General features: G+C 40.2%; 1 protein-coding gene across 1 annotated transcript in view; it reads left to right on the top strand.

Moving 5' to 3' along the window:
* The first annotated feature begins 4,853 nt into the window (after positions 1-4,853).
* Positions 4,854-21,239, top strand: part of LOC141367253 (uncharacterized) — a 44,378-nt gene continuing 27,992 nt past the window's right edge. Inside the window, exon 1 of the mRNA XM_073872101.1 lies at positions 4,854-5,118. The gene's annotated coding sequence lies outside the window, so the exon portion shown is untranslated. The remainder of the gene's footprint in view (positions 5,119-21,239) is intronic.

Genomic DNA, 21,239 nt, shown 5'->3' with positions numbered 1-21,239 from the left:
AAGTATGAATATTTTAATATTGTTTTTAATGTTTTATAAAATTGGATGTTTATTGGCCTTTGATGCTTACCATACAGTTTTTAGAGTAGAGGATGGGTTTGTTTGATGTGCTACCTTTAATTAATTACTTTGTACGCTTTGGATGACAGTAGACCATATGCAAGTGGTTCAAAAATATTACACATGCAGCTTAAACAACAGCAATCCTAAATGCACTCTTAAATACATGATTCTGTTTACACAAAAAAAAAACAGATCCTTTCAGGAGTACATGTATATTTTTCCAAAAACTAGGTAGTTGCATGTCAAATTTCTCTGTAAAGCAAAGCTTAAATAATCACTCCCGTTCCACCACATCCCAAATATGCTCTATTGGGTTGAGATCTGGTGACTGTGGGGGCCATTTTAGTACAGTGAACTCACTGTCATGTTCAAGAAAACAATTTGAAATTATTTGAGCTTTGTGACATGGTACATTATCCTGCTGGAAGTAGCCATCAGAGGATGGGTACATGGTGGTCATAAAGGAATGGACATGGTCAGAAACAATGCTCAGGTAGGCCGTGACATTTAAACGATGCCCAATTGGCACTAAGGGGCCTAAAGTGTGCCAAGAAAACATCCCCCATACAATTATACCACCACCACCAGTCTGCACAGTGGTAACAAGGCATGATGGATCCATGTTCTCATTCTGTTTACGCCAAATTCTGACTCTACCATCTGAATGTCTCAACAGAAACCGAGACTCATCAGACCAGGCAACATTTTTCCAGTCTTCAACTATCCAATTTTGCTGAGCTTGTGCAAATTGTAGCCTCTTCTTCCTATTTGTAGTGGAGATGAGTGGTACCCGGTGGGGTCTTTTGCTGTTGTAGCCCATCCACCTCAAGGTTGTGCGTGTTGTGGCTTCACAAATGCTTTGCTGCATACCTCGGTTGTAACGAGTGGTTATTTCAGTCAAAGTTGCTCTTCTATCAGCTTGAATCAGTCGGCCCATTCTCCTCTGACCTCTAGCATCAACAAGGCATTTTTGTCCACAGGACTGCCGCATACTGGATGTTTTTCCCTTTTAACACCATTCTTTTTAAACCCTAGAAATGGTTGTGCGTGAAAATCTGAAAATTGTCTGGCACCAACAACCATGCAACAATCAAAATTGCTTAAATCACCTTTCTTTCCCATTCTGACATTCAGTTTGGAGTTCAGGAGATTGTCCTGACCAGGACCACATCCCTAAATGCATTGAAGCAACTGCCATATGATTGGTTGATTAGATAATTGCATTAATGAGAAATTGAACAGGTGTTCCTAATAATCCTTTAGGTGAGTGTATAAGCACTGGTAACTGATCCGAAAATCCTTGCCAAATGTAAAACATAAAAATGCTGCCGTATACACAATAACATAACTTTGCTATTACAGTACAAAGAACTTGTGTGATTCACTGTAGTGATTATGACACCAGCAGTTTTATTATGTGAGTCATCCTATTTGCGTTTACAGTAAACCCCTGCGTTATGGAGCATAGAGTCATTGAATTGTATTCTGTACACACTGACTGTGTTTAATGAGGCTGTTACTTTGTCTGCATGATGAATCTTCATCTGCAGTGTTTACTGATAGTTAGATGTCGTCTTCTGTGTTCTCTGACCCACACATTAAGCTCTGGTCTATGTGGTTTATGGTTTATGATAATCAGCTCTGTGTGCAGAGAAGGATGTTAAGTCAGGTTGTGGGCAGCAGGAATGATAGCCTCCATTGTTTCTCCAAAGGCCCCAATGAGGAAGAACCCTAGAGCTGAAATGTCAGCACGCCCGCCCACGTGCCACGCTGCCATGATTGGCACGTAAAAGGCAAACTTTTGGGTTAAATTCTAGGCACTATGCCGTCATGATTAGAGACTGTTATGGCTAGATCTAAAAGCTGGATATGTGCAGCTTGTGGGCTTAGTGTGGTCATTCCTGGAAAGAGAGCAGAATGTGGATCTGTCCCATCTGTATTTAAGTTATACTCTCAGCCACAGGCACCGAGTGCAAAACATCTCTGCATAATGTAGATGGTAAATCCAGTTTAGGAAATTTAAAGAAATTGTCCTATCAAAATATTTTTTTTTATCATTTACTCACCATCATGGCATTCAGCCAATAGTATGTTGTGTCTTCTGTGAAGCACAATAGGAATTTTATTCAGATAAATATCTGAGTAGCAAGTGGAAACCCACCACCACTGGAAATTAGTTTCAAGCTTAATGATTTCTTACAATAGCTTTGTGAGGAAAAGACTCAAATGTAACTTAATCTTGCATTTGGATTTGACAATGAAAATATTTTCTTTATTTGTAAAATATTTATTTTAGTTGGGATATACATACCATCATTCGAATTTTGTTTCTGTAAAATACTGTATCTTACGCATCTTTCAATAACCAGAAGGATTTTTTCCCAGCACTTCTTGAAACACTGTCTCTGTGCCAAATTTTACCACTTACTGTACCATTTTGGCTTTTACTGAAAATAAAATGTTTCCGTTTTCTAAGCAAAACGTAGCCCAATGTTAAAAAGGCATCTCTTAAAAGCACATTTTAAGTCACATCTCCTATGACAGGAATACCATGTGCAGTAAAATAGGGAAGGTAAAACGTATCTGTAAAGTGCATCTGTAACAAGAAAAATTAAAGCAAGAAGGAATTTAAATTCAAATTGTGCTTGCATGGGGTGTATGAAAAAGCAGTTTATGTAACTGCATTTATATGCGCAACAACCTATAATATGCATCAGAATGCATTAAGCGCATCAATTTATTATAGCTGCACTGTCTGTTATCCCTTCATTCTTTCTGTACTAATTCACTAAAGCCTAAAGTCCTGCTTTCTGTCTCTTAAGCACCAATTTATCATTCTGTTTCTCTCCTCTGTTCTTATATATCTTGTTCCCCGAGGCTTCATGCTAGTCACACCTAAGAATCAAAGACTTCTTCTGACCTCTTCTCTGCCCTTTTCATCATTTTATCATTACGTCGCTTTATCACCCTGCCGTTTGAGTGTAATTCTGATGGTCCTGAAAATGACACTCAGCACAACACTTTTGAAGGATATCACACAGTTTAGATCACTACTACACTTCTGGGTCAATGTTTACAAGACTACTGTTTGGATCATGGAAAGGTCACAGAGTGGGATTCAATTACTAGAATGTTCTCCACTTCTGGCTCTGGTACCAGTAGTAAAGTAGGCTTTGAAACTTTATACCATATACTGTACAACGGAAGCTTAATATCAGCAAGGTTGGTTTATATCAATCTGTTTTATCGTTGATGGTGTTTTAGCAGAAAATATGTACAGTCAGAAAATATGGTAAAAATGGGTTCCATGCTGTCAGTACTGTTTAACAAAGTCCTAGCATTTAGTTACAGATGTGTAATCATTTGGTACTTTTGAGGTATGAACTCTTTAGGTGCAAAGGTGTAGCCTACTATTTGAAAGAGCACTGCCCCAATGAAAGCTAGGAACCAATTTTTGACAATTTTTCTTAAAAAAAAAAAAAAACTTAAATCAATAAGTTTAAAGGTGCAGTGTGTAATTTTTAGAAGGATCTATTGACAGAAATGCAAAAAAATATATAAAAAAAACTATATCATTAGGGGTGTATAAAGACATTTTTATAATGAACTGATATGTTTTTATTACCTTAATGAGACTTTTTTATCCACATACACAGAGCCATTTTGTGCCGCCATGTTTCTATAGAAGCCCTTAACAAACTTTTTTTACTAAGTTGTCTCCGACAATGACATGTTTTTCTGTGGTGGCTATCGTAGCTTCTCTATGCATTTCAAAAGTGAGGGGTGAGCAGTGGACTGAGCTGTTGGTTGCTATTCGCAACCTCACCACTAGATGACGCTAAAATGTACACACTGCACCTTTAACTCCAATCATTCCAAATCATTCCATTCTTCAGGAATCTGTAATTTCCCCTTACCTTTAAATGTGAGGATGAAATGCCTGTGCAGGGTCTATATAGAATTTGAAGTGCTAAGAGTCACTGCTATTGTTATGAGGTGAGCATTTTAATGCTTTGCTGTGGTGTCATGACGCAAGAATAGCACAAAGTAACAGTTATGACACATCTGAACATCATACTGTATCAATCCATCCATCTCTCTCTCTCTCTTTATGCCCCGCCTCCCGTCCTCTCTCTCTCTCTCTTTCACACATTCTTTCTTTACTTCTTTGCTTCTTAATTTCCCACACCCTTCCTTCTTATCACGTACCCCACCTTAGCCCTGAGAAAAATAAAGCAGTTCATTTGCTATCACTATCCTCTAAATGTCTGTTTGAAACCTTGTGTGTATCTGAGAAACTATTATTACCAATAGGACACAGAGATGCATGATCTAAATGAGTGGCCGGGGTGAGATTATCACATCCCTGCCTGAATTAGAAACTCCTCTTTAGTCACAGAAAAAAACAACACAAATTTAGACATACAAGTAAGTAGCCTACTACACTTGCGTGGGGCATTTACAGAATATTTTAATACCATTAGACTACTACTATTGTGTAAAACCCATATAGCTCCACTGAGCAGTCAGCACATTTTACTAAACCTATAACTCGAATGCATTGTAAGTTGCTTTGAATGAAAGGATCTGCAGATGAATTGTGAAAGTTTTTTTTTAAGATTTAGAAATTATACAAAGACACCCCTTAGGTTTAATCTTGTTCTTTGCGCATAATCATTCATTTTTGAAGTAAAAATTAAAACGTGCGTTTCAGACAACGTAAAAACTCTCGTCCGTTTGCACTCATTCTAGCAGCACTTTTTTGGGAAGGGAGAGGGAGGGGCGGTTGGTCACCTTTTGTAGACTACATATCAACCAAGTCACCATCCGCATCAGATTTCTTGCAGTAAAAAGAACAGGGGTGCGCACTACTGAGTGTGTGTGAGAGAGTGAGTAAGGCAGACAGCAGAGAGTGAAGGAGTTGTACAGACCTGCGACGGACTGACGAGACATCGCAAAAATATTAAAGCGACGCTACTCGAAATAAAGCAACTATGGAAAGAACGATGTTGGGACGCTGCAGGTTTTGGACCTTACTTGCTTTAACACTGCAAGGTAAGAACGATTCAAACACGAGTCATTTTACAAAAAAAGCGCCTAAGCAAGTTTGCCTCGCTGCGGCTCAATTAAGGCGCATTTGTGTTAAAAAAATGCACTTATTGATTAATGATTGTGCTTTTGAATGTTTGGACGCAGATTACATTTCTGAAATGGATACATTTGCATGATTGTTTTTTCTGATGTTTTGCCTCAACAACCTGTTCCTTAAAACCTTGTGCGGAAGAAACAAGAGCGCAAGTGTGTAGACTGTTTTTAACGGTTTTTACTTATCCCACACAAGTTCACGGGCTTCACGTCTGTCGTTAAAAGAGACACTTCCTCAAAGTAACGAGATTGTGATCATTTTTGTGGCTGTTGGTGGTCTTTGAAAGTTTGCGCATTGTTTAAATCAGGGAATGGTTCAAGGGTTAACAACTCGGACAAGTCTTGGGTTTGAGTCGTCGCTCCGCTGCGCTCGAGAGCGGAGGTGTCGTCGTTGCGCGACTGTCGCCGGATAGACGCGCTTCCTTTAATCTCACCTTAAATGCGCAACAACCCGCTACAGACCTTCTGCTCACCGTTTTTACAATTAAAACTTCTAACATATAAAAATGAATGGGTTAATTTATTAGCACTTTGGTAAACCGCACAGCCGAAGCCGCTTTGCTAAACGACATTCGTTTAGCAAGTCAAGTTAATGAACTGTTGAACATGCGTTTAATTGCAAATTGCAAAATTTGTTTCACATATGTCTCAAAACATCAATTTATGACTAATTATTTGAATGTGGCAAATAAAAGCGATTTATGGGCAGCTGCACCAGTCCAACTCCCCCAAACCCCCTTCAAATCCAAAACCCCTTCCAGGCAGGCATTCCTCTCCATCTCAGAGGTACCTGCTTTTATCTTATCTGCTCTTGAGGCTCTCTCACTCCCCAATCATATCAAGTGTATCTGCCTTTTCTAGCACCTTCTTTCTGGTGCAGATATCTACTGCCTTTTTTACCCACGTATGTTATCCCTCAGTCAGCGCCCTATACTTTGAGAGAAATGCGCACACTCGCACAGTGCCCTTTGGCTGTATGTGTGGAGCAACAAATAGATGAAGTATTTAATCAATATGTGATGCCTCTGTATCTTTTAAAACCTCATGTGAGCCTATGTATTTAAGTGTATTTATGTTTTCTTAACTGTTTAGTAAGCAACTGTTTTTTTTTTTTTTGCAATGCTTTGCATGAGCTGAGACAGTATGTCGTTTGATCACATACTCACTTTTGTGGCCAGACTCATACCACATGCAAATCATACCACATGACCCACGATTTCATGAACTTGGTGGGGTTAAAAATACCATTTCCTTTAAATTTAGAGCAGAAAATGCATCCACGGGAAAACCTGTTTTAACATTTCTAGTGGTTTCATCGCTGTAGTGTTTAACTGCCAAATGGAAGCTGTTGGACCCGTGCCCATTCATTTCAATTTGTTGCGTTCCTCTGCCAGCCCAGAGGGGCACCGGCTTCTGCTGCTGGTTTCTTATAATTTATCCTATCTATTCCATAACGGAAGGCTCGGTGATTAGCATATAAAATGGTTCTTGGCCAGTCTCATATTTAGTTCACCTGACCTTGTTACTTTAGCCACCATTACTCTCAGTCACAAAGCAATACTCTATTCAGGTGGCATTTAGACTGTATTTTTTGCTTTTTTGGGGGGTTCCCAATAGTGTGTATCCCTAGGTGGTATCACCGTGCACCTCAGTGAGGTGTGTGTGGCTTCATGCGCTTGATCACAGTAGGTTGTTAGAAAGTGGCGGAAAGAATCGTTGAGACAGCTTGTCAACCGAGTTTAAAGAGCTGTGCAAAAACACTGCGCTTCCCTCCTTTGTCTATCACTGGCTTATTTCCCCAGCTCATTTCCTTGCTTAAATTTCGCCTCCCCTAACTCCGCGGCATCAAACGCCAGCACGCACACACATCACCTCCTGCTGCCAACTGTAATTATTATGGTATTAGGAAGCTTCAAATTAAAACCTGCTCTTTGTGCCCGCAGATAAAAGCCAAACTTGTGTCTCTGAGGTGGATTTTCCGAGCTCAAAACTCACGTAGATATCCATCTCACACACGTATGCATTTCTTTATGACAGCGCGTGCACCTGCAGCTAGACACGCACACCCATTTACGGTAACACGTACAGCTCAGTGGCTACTGCAACTCACTTTACACATTGTGCAACTTTACCAACCCAAGGTACTCATTTGGTTGGGGATGGTGGTGGTGTGTGAGGCAGCTTATTGTTGTGGGACCCAGATTCGCATAAGCCTTGTGATTCATGCCTGTGGGGGGAGTTACTGCTTGGAATGAGAGGCATTCAGCAGGGGACAGGTTACATCTCGCCCCCTGACTCTTCAAGCCACCCCCCAGATTCTCTCTCTCTCTTTTTTGCTATCTCTCATTCGGCACAGATGGACACACAGGTTGCCAAAAAACTGCTCGTGCAACCACAACACTGGTTTTAATCCAAACCAATATGACACTTTGGGGTTTACCATAAGGCACATTTTATGCATAGTTCAGATTTTGGTGGTTTAACAGACTGTTTGTAAATATAACTGTAGCTTGAATAATATGACATATCTATTACATTTAACACCAAAAACAGAGCCAGCTTTAGTGATTCTTTAAACGCCTGAAACGATGATCAAAAAGCGCTTGGCTTGCTTTAATTGTTTGGAAAGCCCATTACGAAAGCTTGTTTTTGGAAGCTTAGGCCCAATGGCGGCAGTCGTGCTGGCAGGCGTTTGAAGAGAGCTCGCTGGCAACAAAGCGGCAACAACCACATGCTGCACTACAGCTTGATGTGAGCTCAGAAAGAGAGAAACAAAGCAGTCTGGCATTAATATCATCTAAGCCAGTGTTTCCCAAGCCGTTTTTATCTTATAAACCCCATCAGTGAGCCTCAAGGTTCCTTCCTAAGGTAAAATAGGTTTCTTTTAACTTCCCTGTATGCTAGATGTCATTCAGCATTATTACAATGACTAGGATATAACTAAATCAAAAATAGGCTTGCCAAGTAGCTTTATTTCCAATGAATAAAATGTTTATGTCTTGCATGTTTTAACAGTTCTGACTTTCTCGAGAAGGACCTGTGAAGTTTTTTAGAAACAAAATCTAGTCTTGACATCACATCTTTTTTATAGGTTCAACAAATATAGTAAACTATAAAAAGCCTCTCTTTGAATCTGGTTTATTACCTCTTGTGAAGGACGACCCCCTTGTTGGTTCAGTTGAGACACTGCTGCAGATGTTATAAACCCAGACACAACATACACACATAGTTTATATGCACTGGATGAGCTTTGTCTCAGTTCTTTCAATGCCCCTATGATTATTAGTTTCTCTCATTGTTTTCAGTAATGATGGAGGTTTTTGTTTGAAGATCAGTGGGTGACTATTGATGTTTTGTGGTGATTTACGGTTGTCTCCATTTAACATGCAGCTATTGTGCGTGTCCGCATAGATATCTAGCTTTCGTACACACAGAGAGGTTGACACTGAGGGCAGACGTGTGTATGTGGACGTGGGGTGGCAGTAAATTCATGCAGACTTTTCACTTTTCGCAATTTATCACCACCACCACTGCTGATAGAGTCACGACTTTAGAAGAGAAAAGAAAACCCCGCCGTCTCTTCTCTCCCCTTCCGTCTGCACCTCGGCCCCTCACCAACCCTTGGGTCTTTCATGAAATCTGGACCCTGCCCAGTCCTCCAGCCATCAAACACTACAAAGCATTCGGGCAGGGCTGAGAAAGAGGATGCAGGTAGACCCGCTGCTCTTTCATTTCTCCAAGGCAGTTATTACTGGCATACACAGACAAACACAACAGTGTGTAAGGAAGTTGTGTGTGTTGGCTGTAAAGGATATTGAAGTGGTTTGATACTAAAGCGGGGGGTACAAAAGGATATAAGGGACACTGAAAAGTGCATTGTTGTGTGTGTGTGTTGGGGTAGTGCTTTGAAGCACATCCTTGAATGTGGGGCTGATGGTAGCGAGAATGGAAACCTCATGGGCTCTTTGGGGAGACAGGGTTAAGTGCGACTGATCCATTTAGCTGTAGAGATCAGCAGGGTGATTGGCCAATGCAAATCCTGAAGCCTCTCTCAGGCATTCCTAATGGATTCAGCGCTGATGGGTTTCCTTTTGGGGAAAATATCCCTTTTTAGCAAAGAACTTAGGTCATGATGTATTATTGCCCATCCTGTAGTACATCGCAGCATCTATTAGACTCTTATCGATCCAGAAATGGACATTAGTAGTACTGAATTGATTTGTTTATCCTAACAGTGTTTGGGGATTTTGCTTACGAGAAAAGCTTGGTAGTTTTACATCTTGTTTTTTGTCATACACTAGATCTGCGTTTTCCAACAAGGGGGCCGGGGCAGATTTCCAAGGGGGCCTCAAGATGACCTAAAATATAAAAAAATGGACAAAACAAGCATCAAAATAAGCTAAAACAAGCAAGAATCTACCGTACTTTCTGGACTATAAGCCGCACCAGTCAAAAATGCGCCATTAAGATGAAATAACATATATAAGTCACAGAGGACCATACGTCGCGTTTATTTAGGAAATTATTTCACAAAATCCAAGCCGAAGAACAGACATTTATTCTGGAAAGGCAAGTTATTCAACTAAACAATAGCATACAGAACAGCAGGCTGAATAGATGTCTGTATGTTAAAAGTAATATTTTCAGTTATTTAAACGATAAATCATAGCATACAGAACTTACTTGGAAGGTTTAATAGGCTAAATTAACTGAACAAGCCAACTACTTAAGTTTGCATACTCATCATTCCACATTACTGAATTCATTGTATTACATAAATAAAGAAGCAGCATATGGCGAACTCTCGCGGCTGTAGATGGTAATGTTGTCTCTTGCCTCATAAATGTCAAATTTAATTCATACTGACTTACAAGGCGCACCTGACTATAAGACGCAGCACAAGCCAAGTTATGAAAAAACGCGGCTTATAGACTGAAAAATATGGTAGATGTTTCTTTTTTTGGCCATTTTAGTAGTGAATCTGTCTAGTTATTGTAAGCTCTAGTTAATTTTATTTGGGAAAAAAATTAGTGAATGGGGGGCTTCAAATATTGTTGTGGGCAACTAGGGGGCCTTGAAGTGAAAAAGGTTGGGAACCACTGCACTAGATTGTTGGTTTGATTATATGCTAGGACTGGATGATGATATAGCATAATAATATTTTTATTTTTTGCCCTTTTTTCCTGGAATTGTCAGCCATTGTTGCACATCAAATTCAAAACATTTAAACCTTTGTGGTCCTGTCTGCGGCATCCAGGTTAAAGTCTCATAATCTCATTGTGAGATTGAGAGCATCAAAGTTTGATTTCACTTCAATCAGTATTTTTACAATGCCGCTTCATTTATATATCACCAGCATAAAACGTGCTTTGCAAATAATAAATATATATCATGTATTCCTTACTACATCACAGACTGCTTTCCACCCTGCTGAAAAACCACTATAGATAGTTTCATCGGATGCACATGCACTGACGCGATACATGTCTGTATCCGAACTTTACTTCCGGTTTCGTTTTTTTAATGGTCTGACTAGTTGCTAAACTGATCTCTTTGTCGAAAATAACAAATGTTTTGGTTTCCTAGGTAATCTGTGTTGTTTTTTTTGCTTGTTATATAAATAAACTATGTTTAAAGAACTTTCTTATTATTTATTCTTAGCAGAGTTTACCGGAAGTTACGTGCGGACCACGACAGCCGCTTGGTTTGTTTATGTTGTTACTGCTGAAATCGTTTATAGACCAGTATGAATTACGCGGGTTTGATTCTGCTCAGCAATGTTTAAAAGATCTCTTTCATTTGCGTCATCTCACAGTTAGACTCCACAGAAACTGTTTTAAAATGTGCAAGATTTACCTCAAAACACAGAATTGTTAAAACACTGCTTGTTTAAGGACTCTTCAAACATCCTCTTCCTCACACAGACTCGGCTTGTTGTCCTTGTATTATCAGCTGGCAAACATTCCCTAGAGAAAAGTATACTGACACAGGGGAGAAAAAAGCTTTTATAACCCTTAGCTTACGGGCGTTTGGTTAGTAGAACACACCCCTAGGCTCAGGTATTCAATACCCCACACTCCAGAGACCCTTTAAGATGTGTTCCCATTACACAATCACACACATACACATTAAAGTAACCCTAATCTTTTGATCTTTTGCACAATCTTGTGTTGGGTGCACACAAAATCTCCAGCAAATATTGCAATTGTAAAAATACAAAAAAGTTATTTTATTGGATAAGTTTGGTTACTGTTTAGTCTTAAGTGTCCTTATGTGTACGCAGGATCTACAATTTAATGTTTTATTTTGGATATTTAACTAAGACAAACAAGGTATTCAGTGTGCTGGCTGTTATTTATCATCTAAAGTCTCCTTTTCAATCTTTCATGCTCTATTTACATAGCATGTGCCATGAAGGACACATTTTTTTGTATCGGGACTATGTTGCCGTTTTTTTAATCTGGTTAATGGTTAGCCGACCATTGTTAACCTCTTCAGCGAAACGGTCACTGCTTGACGAGCCGCATTGTTGCTTTAACAGCGCTTGACCCATGGAGCACTGCAGGGCCCACTGGTGATTTAAAATGTCCTCGTAGGGAGGAAAGCAATGAGAGTTCTGCTGAGCAGAGGAAAACAAATTAAATGAGTCCATTAGTGAGTGCGTGTGTGGGTCTGGGGCGCATTACATCAAGAACTACTGCAAAAATCATGACATGTTTCTCTATAAATAAACCTGTTTATAAAATGGACTCGACATTAGATAACCAGCAGGCTTATGGACACTTTAGTAGGGCTTTGAGATTGGGGGTTCCCCGTATTCAGACTGGGATTGGGTGACAGATCACATTTCATTCAGGATGCACATGTTTACCTGCGGGAGAACAGCACCTTTCATTTCATCTAACGTCAGCTCTCGGAACCTGCTCAGTGCTCACTTTGCTTAAACCTGTATGAACATGACTTTAAAATTGACCAGTTTAGATAAAAAACAGATTTTGCACTTTTCCTCACCCTTTCCCTCCTCCTCTTCCACATCTAAAACCCCTCATTCCTGTGATTTAGATTAGCTGGCGTAGCGTTTTTTGGTTAATGAGTGTCCCAAGCTGATAGTTAATCTGGAAGGTGGTCGGACGGACTACGAGGATCTCGGTGCCAACTCGAATTCTGGTGGCCTCCTGATTGACACTTAGCTTGATAATCATATTCAGGCCTGCGGGGCTTAAACTCACAATGGTTTAACTCCAGTATAATCTCATCCAATCAGTGATTTCCCTGTACAGTATACCAGCATGTGACTGACAGCTGTGGCTAAATTCCCTATTGAGTTTCAAGTTTCCTACCTTGTTATTTCTTATAGGTTGTAACCATATATTTGCTCTGAAATGAAAGGTTATTAATGGCCAGAAATCAGTTTTGGAAGTTATTTTAGTTTTTAGTTCAAATCACAGAGGATATAGATGTCATTTGCGTTATGCACCTGCTTCAATGGGTAAGATATTTCCCCATAGCTAGAATATGAGAGCCAAGCTGACTAAAATTTAGCACAAATGAAAATCCAGATGATGATATTATGTGTAATCAAAGGAAATGGGATCGGTGCAATCAAATTAAGCTTTCATTAGACCAATAAATTCTTGTTTGCTTTCAATTCCCAGCAAAATCACGAATTGCTCTTAAATGACAATTATACAGACAACTATGGCATTTGGCTTATGGTGGATTAGTTTAGTTCATTAGAAAGCAAAGCTTACGAAATGGTTCTGCACTAAAACACACAGGGCTTTAAGACTGACTTAATTAGACAGTCATTTTGGGATGAGACAGACACACATTGGTAGACTGAATCTGTTAGGCATATGTTTGTAGGGGTTTGTTGGTGTCTTTGGACAACCTGGCTTGCCGTATGGGGTGTGGAACGCCCGTTGGGCGAGGGCAGTGACGGCTGTCGCTCCCCACACCTCGGATGAACATTTTTGAGATGGAGGTCAGTCTAACCCCCGTTCCCTGCCAAGTAACCATAGCGACAAGCACGCACAATTCCCTAGTCAATTAACAGTCAAAGTGGGAGTAGGAGTGGGCGTATGGGCGCATATTGACTAGTGCACCGGGGAGGGCTGGTGGAGAGAGTACAGAGGACACATGTTCATTAAAATGATCCACTCTGGTTCAGATGTAAGATCTGGAGACCCCCTTTCTCATTCTCTTTGAAACAGTGGTTGTGTGAAACAGTGGTTACTGTACCTCACTGAGCTTAAGGCAACTTTCTCACACTGTGCTCTTTCCTTTGCCCTTTGTCTATTGTGACTTGCTTTGTTAACGTCTCTGTTTCTGTTGAGAAAATTCCCTTTTTTCCAAATATACAGTAAGATATCTTAAAAAATTGTTTGCTAATTGTCTCTGCACTCTCAGGAAAAGGTACAAAAGCTGTCACTGGGGCGGTACCCTTTAAAAAAGTACACTTTTAAGAGTACATAAGTACCTCAGCTTTGGTACAACTGGTACCAAATATATACATTTCCGTAAACCGCGTCAACAAATTTTACGTAGAGCGCTAAAACGGATTTGAGGCTGTATCTTCGCCAAACTTAAGCCTATTGACACGAAAGTTGGTATTTGTGATGCCATTCAGGAACTGAGGAGGCATGCCCAGTTTCGTTGCAGGGTCTCCTAGTGGTAAGACAAATGTTTTACACGCTTATAACTTTGGCTGTGATTGACATATTCTCACGGGACTTGTTTCCTTGGAGTCCTGAGTAGTAGCCGAGTCCAACGATACCAAACATGCCAGAATTCGCCTTATGGTTAGCCCCGCGCAACATAATAGCACTTAAAAAACACGAAAAAAAGCACTTATATCCGCGAGTGTTATTCTGATCGACTCGAAAACACCATAGGAAGAACAATGCATTTCATTCTGAAGAAAAAACTCTATTGGCGTTATATAACAATAAAATCAATGTAAATCAGTATTTCATGTTTGTTTATGTATTTAGTAAGTGCACTCTGTGACTTTTTAAATCTTTTTCCGACCCATTCAATTCATTTGAATCTTTTCACTTTCTGTCTTACGCACACACAGGCATAGAAACATGCAGCCGCACGTGAGCAGACACACATCCTCTTGTACCTGTGCAGCGGTTTAAAGACAGGGCTACATTGTTAAGACATTCCTCAGGCTGCCGGAATGCAGGTATTAATGCTGAGTGATTAGACACAGCGAGAGGGCACACGAAGATGAGGAGGAACAAGAGAAGGAAAGAAAGACTGGATTGGGAGAAAATAATGATGGAGTGGGACAGATTGGGGAGCATATTGCAGGTGGAGGCATTGTAAAGCAGGAGAGGATCGTGGGTAAATGCAGTTCACAGGTCACTTTGAATTCTTAGGATTAGTTTGTGTGTGCAGAATGTGTTTATTATTGACAGAACTAACATTCCGATGTGTTTGTGTGTTAACATGAGTGTGTTAACTTTTTAAGTGTGTATACGTGGGGGGATCACTATCAAACAGGGACTTAAAAAAGATAGGAATTTGAATTTAACTGTATTTAAAAATAGGAAGTGGAATGCCTAGGAGGTCCCAGCATAACAGTACCAGATGGTGATTGGATCTGCCGTGGATCAGAGTGTATGAATAAGAGAGAACCAAAGAGGGTGGGGAAAGATGGGGGTTGCCTGTTGGTGCTTCTATGGGGAGGGCCACATTGCCAACCAATGTCAACCATGCCATCTCTGCTACATGGCCAGGTGGCGTCAGCCAGCATCATGTCCTGGCACCCTCCACACCATTCCGTTTCCAACACGTAGGGTGGTGTAATCAATGTCAAAGTCAACCTCCTCTACACCATGATCTGCCCTCACCCTCCATAGAATTCCAGCTTCTATGTCCATCTGCTTCCTGCAAGTGCTGGGCAACTGGGTTGAGGTTCCTTTAAACATTTGTCATGGTTTCCTATACTGAAATTTGACTAGGTACAAATTCATTCATTTGCAAATTCGTAAGCTGAATGCCATGAATAAAAATGTAATGTTCAATTTAATTTGTTAATTACATTTAGGCATTTGACAGGTCTATACATTTCTTTTATTGGTATGTATGTTCCTTGCGATTTAACCCATGACCTTTGCGTTGCTAACATGTTGCTCTACCAATTGAGCTATATGAACACTAACTATAATGAACTTATTAGGATTGGTTGTACTGTTTATAGATCACTTTTATTTTTGTCTTGGTTTATGCATAAATCTTAACTTCATTTTGCAAGGTTTAGGCTTTAAAGAGTAGTCACCGATCTCTGTGGGAATGACGGTGTACAGTGTTGCTCTGGACAGATTGACAGAGAGACAGCTGGACACGCTGCCCTACGGATCAGCTTACACATGCTCACTGGCATGTCTGCTTGCAGTTTTCCTCTCTTTCTATGTCTAATTCTCGTTCGTTCCACTTCTCTTATTCTGCCCATTGCTCTGCTTTTATCAACTCCCTACTGTAAATGCACACGGTGCTATGTGTTACGGTAGAGTTGGCGTCTTGTATTCATGTTTGTGGAGCAGTGGGTGAAACTGCTCTGGGGCAGTAACAATAAGCCCCTTACCACACACACACACACACACACACACACACACGCGCTCGCACGCATGCACGCACACACACACACACACACACACACACACACACACACACACACACACACACACGCATTCAGATGGAAACACGTTTTAAAAGCGTGACTCTACGATACCCTGCGGTGTCATTCATTTGTCAAGCATGGAACGTTTCGCTCATGGAAAACTTTTGATGGTGAAGACTGATGAGTGACTGACATGCAGATACTATCCCCCGTACCCCACCCCCTCCTCTTTCGCCGTACCCCCATTTTAGATGACAGATGGCTGTTTTCCCTCTTTCTTTTGTCACTATGTTTCTTTATACCTGCCTGGACACAGACCCTATGCCACCAAGCCTTGCAGAACCTTTAGCAAACACACTAATATACACATCTTACCCAAGAGTTAGGACACAGCCTAAGGCCATGCATACTTCTCCAGGTGGGTTTTAACACCAAAGCCCTTTAAAGATTTAGCAATAAAGGTGTGTGCACACCAAAGCTTTTAAACACGGCTGAAAATGTCAGGCGGACGCCGACTGCCAGCTTTCTTCAGGTGATCGCTTTGGTTGTTGTGATACTTCTGCTTTGTTTATCAGTCGTTGTACGATTCGCCGGTTGGTTGTTGTGACTGACATTGACGAGCTGAGAATTTCACTAGTTTTTGATCTGTATAGCCAAGTTTGCCCTTCATGACAAATGTGAGGGGGGTGAATTTTTGTGTAAGTCCTCCATTTAAATTATATTGACCTTTAAAGTTCTGCATAATTAAAGGTGTAGCCACTTGAGTGAGGGGTGAACAGCCACTGCGGTCACTAGAATCGATCTAGGCAGGCGTGGTTTCAGCAACCAGACACCTCAGCTTCACCAACGTCCCGCCTCTTTACCCATTTTCGGATATCCGCGAGTGATGCGCGATGACGCGTGGCCAAGATGGCGACGGAAGGCAACGCCTACTTTAAGCTTCAAAACCGATCTTCAGAAATCAATGGATGACGTTACGGACACTACGTCCATCTTTGTTTACAGTCTATGTGTGCACGTCCCCTAAAAGTTGAACTGACACTCTCATTCTAGCTTAAAGTCACCATAAAACAGAAGTAGTGATTGTCTTATTTTCCCTGTGGTGATGTATGTCTGAGTGAAACGGCTTCTGGAATGAATAAAGCTAGGACTGGACTTGTCCATTGACAACTGATTGGATCGTTTGAAGTTGGGTCATGTTGCTATTTGCTAATTGCTACGTTCTTTTCCCGGACCGCGCCCACCTCCCATACCATATGACCAGAAATAAAGAAAGATTTTTTCGAGGAGGAGAAGAGATATATGTTTTTGATTTAAGATTATGAGGGCACTCAAATTTTTCTACAACAAATGACAGTTTTTCATTTCAGCTTTATTGTGACTTTAAACTGCCGACAGCTGCCATCACCTCCACCCGGTGTGTGTGTTTCCATGATTTTAAGCGGATACAGTGTGACATGTCTTTTCATGTCAGTCGTGCGCTTGTAACATATTTCACCGGTCAGACAATGAGTCACAACTCAGAAGAAAAGGCTTGAATACACTGCAGTCCTTTAATGTTTGTTCTTATCATGTTTGTCAAATAGTTGTCATAGTTGGGCTGCGTATGACCTTGTTATCGTTACATGTGCATTTCATACTTAAGGTTACACAGCTTAAAATCATTTTCATAATCTGTGTGTTTTTAAGTGCAAATATGCTTAAAACAAGATAAAATCATTTGAGAATCAAAATTGCGATTTGGTTGTAACAAAATGTTTAGTTCAAGAGATATTCATGAAAATAAGTCTTAATAATGTATGTAGTTTTCACTATCAGAAAAAAGATTGTGACCGAATCTTTCAAACATTTCCTGCTGACGTCAGAGGTATTCAGGCCAATCGCAACGTACAAATTAGCTGACCAATCAGAGACACATCGCTTTTCAAATAAATGAGTTTTGTATATGAATCAGTGCGTTTCAGGAAGCAAATGAAATCTGGAGCTACAAAAATGTACGGTATGTGGAAAATAATATGTTTTTGAACCAGAAATCATGCAAACACATTGTATTATACCAAATGCACAAAATAACCTTGTTTTAGCAATGAAATAGGTGACAGCCCAGTGACAGCTTGGGTCCATTTTCTTAAAGTATAATGTAAATGTATCTTGTTTCATAGATTTATTTTCATAGACGAGATCAAAACCTCGTCTGTTTTTGTCTTTCTGTCTTTGTTTCAGAATTTAAGTTTTCTGGGAGACAGTAGCCCCTGTTCTTATCACTCTTTTACCCAAGGTTTCAGTTCACTACCCTCCTCTATGTCTCTATCTCTCTTCTTATCTCCACAAGCACAAGCTTCTGTCCATCCTGCCAGAACATTTGAAGAGGAGGATGTTGTGCCAGGGGCATCAGAGCAGCCTGTGTTCAATTTCATTATTTTTTTTTTTCACTTTTTTTCTCCCTCCCTTTAACCTCAGATCTCACCCGCTACTAGAAGCCATAGTTTTAACTTCAGCAATAGTTTAACATGGAGGCTTTAAATTCTCTCTTACATTTCTCTTTCTCTGTCCAGCTGGAAATCAGATTGAAATGATAATTTGTCACCTGCCCTAATTATTGATAAAAATCTTTTTTTTTTGATCATACAATGCTGGTTCTTCCACCTTCATGTCTTTGTTTTGGTCGCACTCTTCGTCTTTATCTGCTTCTCAGCAGACTGTGAACATTCTGGCCAGTCTCCACCCCATCCGCCCTTTTTACATTCAAGCTGACTCGCGCTCACCAACTATATCTCAAGTTCATCAGTATGATGGTGGTTTTGTTTGTTTGTGTCTTTATTGCAGCAGTGTTGAATTAGCTTTTCAGCTGGGTGCTAAGTTGCCTGCTGACCTTCATAGTGGAACCATGTCCTTGTCTTCCAATGTCTTTGATATGAGAAGACAGAACGTCAGCATTGTGTTACTTAAGTGGGTGTTCAAAATCTCAGCAGTGTTGTTTGTGTAATATTGTTAAAGTAAAGGATAATACATTTAAATAATTGTTTTTTGTCTTTCTGAAGTCTGTTCCAAAAAGTGCTGTCCCCTAGGACAGTGTTTCTCAACCCTGGTCCTCAAGGACCCCCTTCCAGAAAGTTTTAGTTGTCTCCTTATTTAAAACACCTAAACCAACTCATCAGCCTCAAGGGAGTCCTTGAGGACCAGGGTTGAGAAACAGTGCCCTAGGATACATTGTTTGCATGTATATTTCATACAGAAGGCAATCCCAGAATGCACTGAAAATGGGCTGAGAACAAATAAGCACAAGATGGTGAATGAGGAAGAAAATATGTTGGTTATGGGTGTACCACCCTGTCAGAAAAAAATATGAATGGTCCCAAGCTGTCACTGTGGAAGTACCCTTTAAAAATGCCCCAGACCTCAGACAGAGAGATGCACATGTGTTTACTGATAAAAGCATTACTGAAGGGCAGCTTGTGCAGGAAGAGATTTTATAAAGTACACCTGATCCGTAGCCTTAAGGAACCTGTGACTCCACATCCGATGTGACACATTTAAAACAACCATTTATGTGTGCGAGTATCGGTCTGAGATGGTTACTCAGATTCCATGTGTGGTCATGTCTCTGTCTTCAGCAGGATGTTTTTCCCCATCCCGTCATGTATGAAAGAGTCAAATTGCAACCTTTTTGTGTTTATAGACTTTTCTCAATCTGTTCATTAATTATACAGCTCTATACCCCTGACACAAACAATCTCGTATCTTTGCTTCCTGTCTCCTACAGGTTGAGACGTGTTATGTCTGTAATGCAGATATGGCTGTGTGATCCTAATCTCTGGCTCACTGAGATTTCGCATTGCTCTGTTCTTCAACTTTTTAAGTGTATTTACAATTAATACCTGGGTGTTGCCATATTTACTGTAGCTTTTAATAAATTCTAAAGTTTTTTCAGCATCATATGAACCAACTTTTGCACATAATGACAGTATGTCCCATATTACAGTACATTTGCCCTGTAGTGACACCATAAATGACGAATGAAAAATACTTTCTGGAGGGGCATACTATACATAACAAGGAGTGTTATTTGTCGCTTCTTTGATGTCTTAACTATGATCTCTGCTGTGTAACCTCCAGCAGTGTTACCTTAAATCAGTGAAGCGATCAATAAAGAGGTGATTCCTTAGGCCAAAGACCCGTCCTTGACCTGACCTATCCCGACACCCCGCCGCCCCTCTCGCTTCTCTATCCAACCTCTGTCCATTTAAGGGGATACATCCTCCCCTTATTATCTCTGTCCCCTTAATGGCTTTCCTACATATAAGCCAGTAACCTTGTTGACACTGCATTGTTGTCCTTTCCGCCCTTCAAATTTAGAGGTTTTCCCTGTGGATACGAAGCAGGACGCTTTGTCTGTGTTATTGTGTAATTTAGAATTTCTCATGTCTTTATAGCTGACTTTTTGGCAAGTGATAGATGTATGAAGGGCAAGTGGAAGTGTTGTGTGTGTGTGTTTGTTTGTGTGTGTGTTAACAGAGTGATAAAAGACAGGTGTCTCATAACTACAAAGATTGGGTTCGATTGTTCCACATACACACTGAAAGACGGATAATGTTTTAGGGAGGTGGGATGGCTGTTTTTCCTGCCTTTGTTGTCATTGGCAAAGGCCACTGATGTCTTTCTAAAGGAAAAATACTGTTTCATAGCACAGAAAATGCAACAGTGTTGTGTTTGGTTATTAATAAGTTTTTAAAGAATTTCTAGGTATAATAATAATAATTTGGAATTTTGAAGAATTGTCTAAGAAATGTTTGAGGTTGCAGACTGTAAGCACACTTTGAGACATTGTTAAAATTCTTCTAAATCTTTCTCCGGAGATTTAAGACAAACTGTCAATTTAATCTCATTTCTCCATTTTGTCTGATAACTCATCACTTTTTGATTTTTCTTTCCTACGTGATCGAAGACACGTGTATTTCTCTGTCTATCTTTATGTCTATCTGTGTCTCACTGATTGAATTCAAAGAATCATGCATGTATGTGTGTTTGATCAGTGTCTTACATACCTAAGTGTGTGCGATATACTGCTCACATGACACAATAGAATGCAAAACACCTTTAATGAAAGCACGTCACAAACACTGTCCCAGCACAGATAATGCAAAACTTCTCAATGCACTCATGTGAGGTTGCTCTCTTATTAACTTTGTCTGCATTATAGATGAGACGGGGTGTTAACAAGGTCTTCCCAGCAGTCCACAAACAAGCACACACTAAATATGGCTCGGGTTGTTGTGTTGTATCACTAATGTGTATACTGTAGGTAATTGGAAGATTAGCACTGAAAAAATAGTTGTCATCATTTACTCTTCATATTATTTTAAACCTGTTTGATTTAATGTGGAACACAAAAGTGACTTCA

The sequence above is a fragment of the Misgurnus anguillicaudatus genome, chromosome 10 (genome assembly GCF_027580225.2).
Source record: "Misgurnus anguillicaudatus chromosome 10, ASM2758022v2, whole genome shotgun sequence".
Lineage (NCBI taxonomy): Eukaryota > Metazoa > Chordata > Actinopteri > Cypriniformes > Cobitidae > Misgurnus > Misgurnus anguillicaudatus.
Note: the sequence above shows the minus strand (reverse complement) of the source record. Positions and strands in the feature narration are given on the sequence as shown.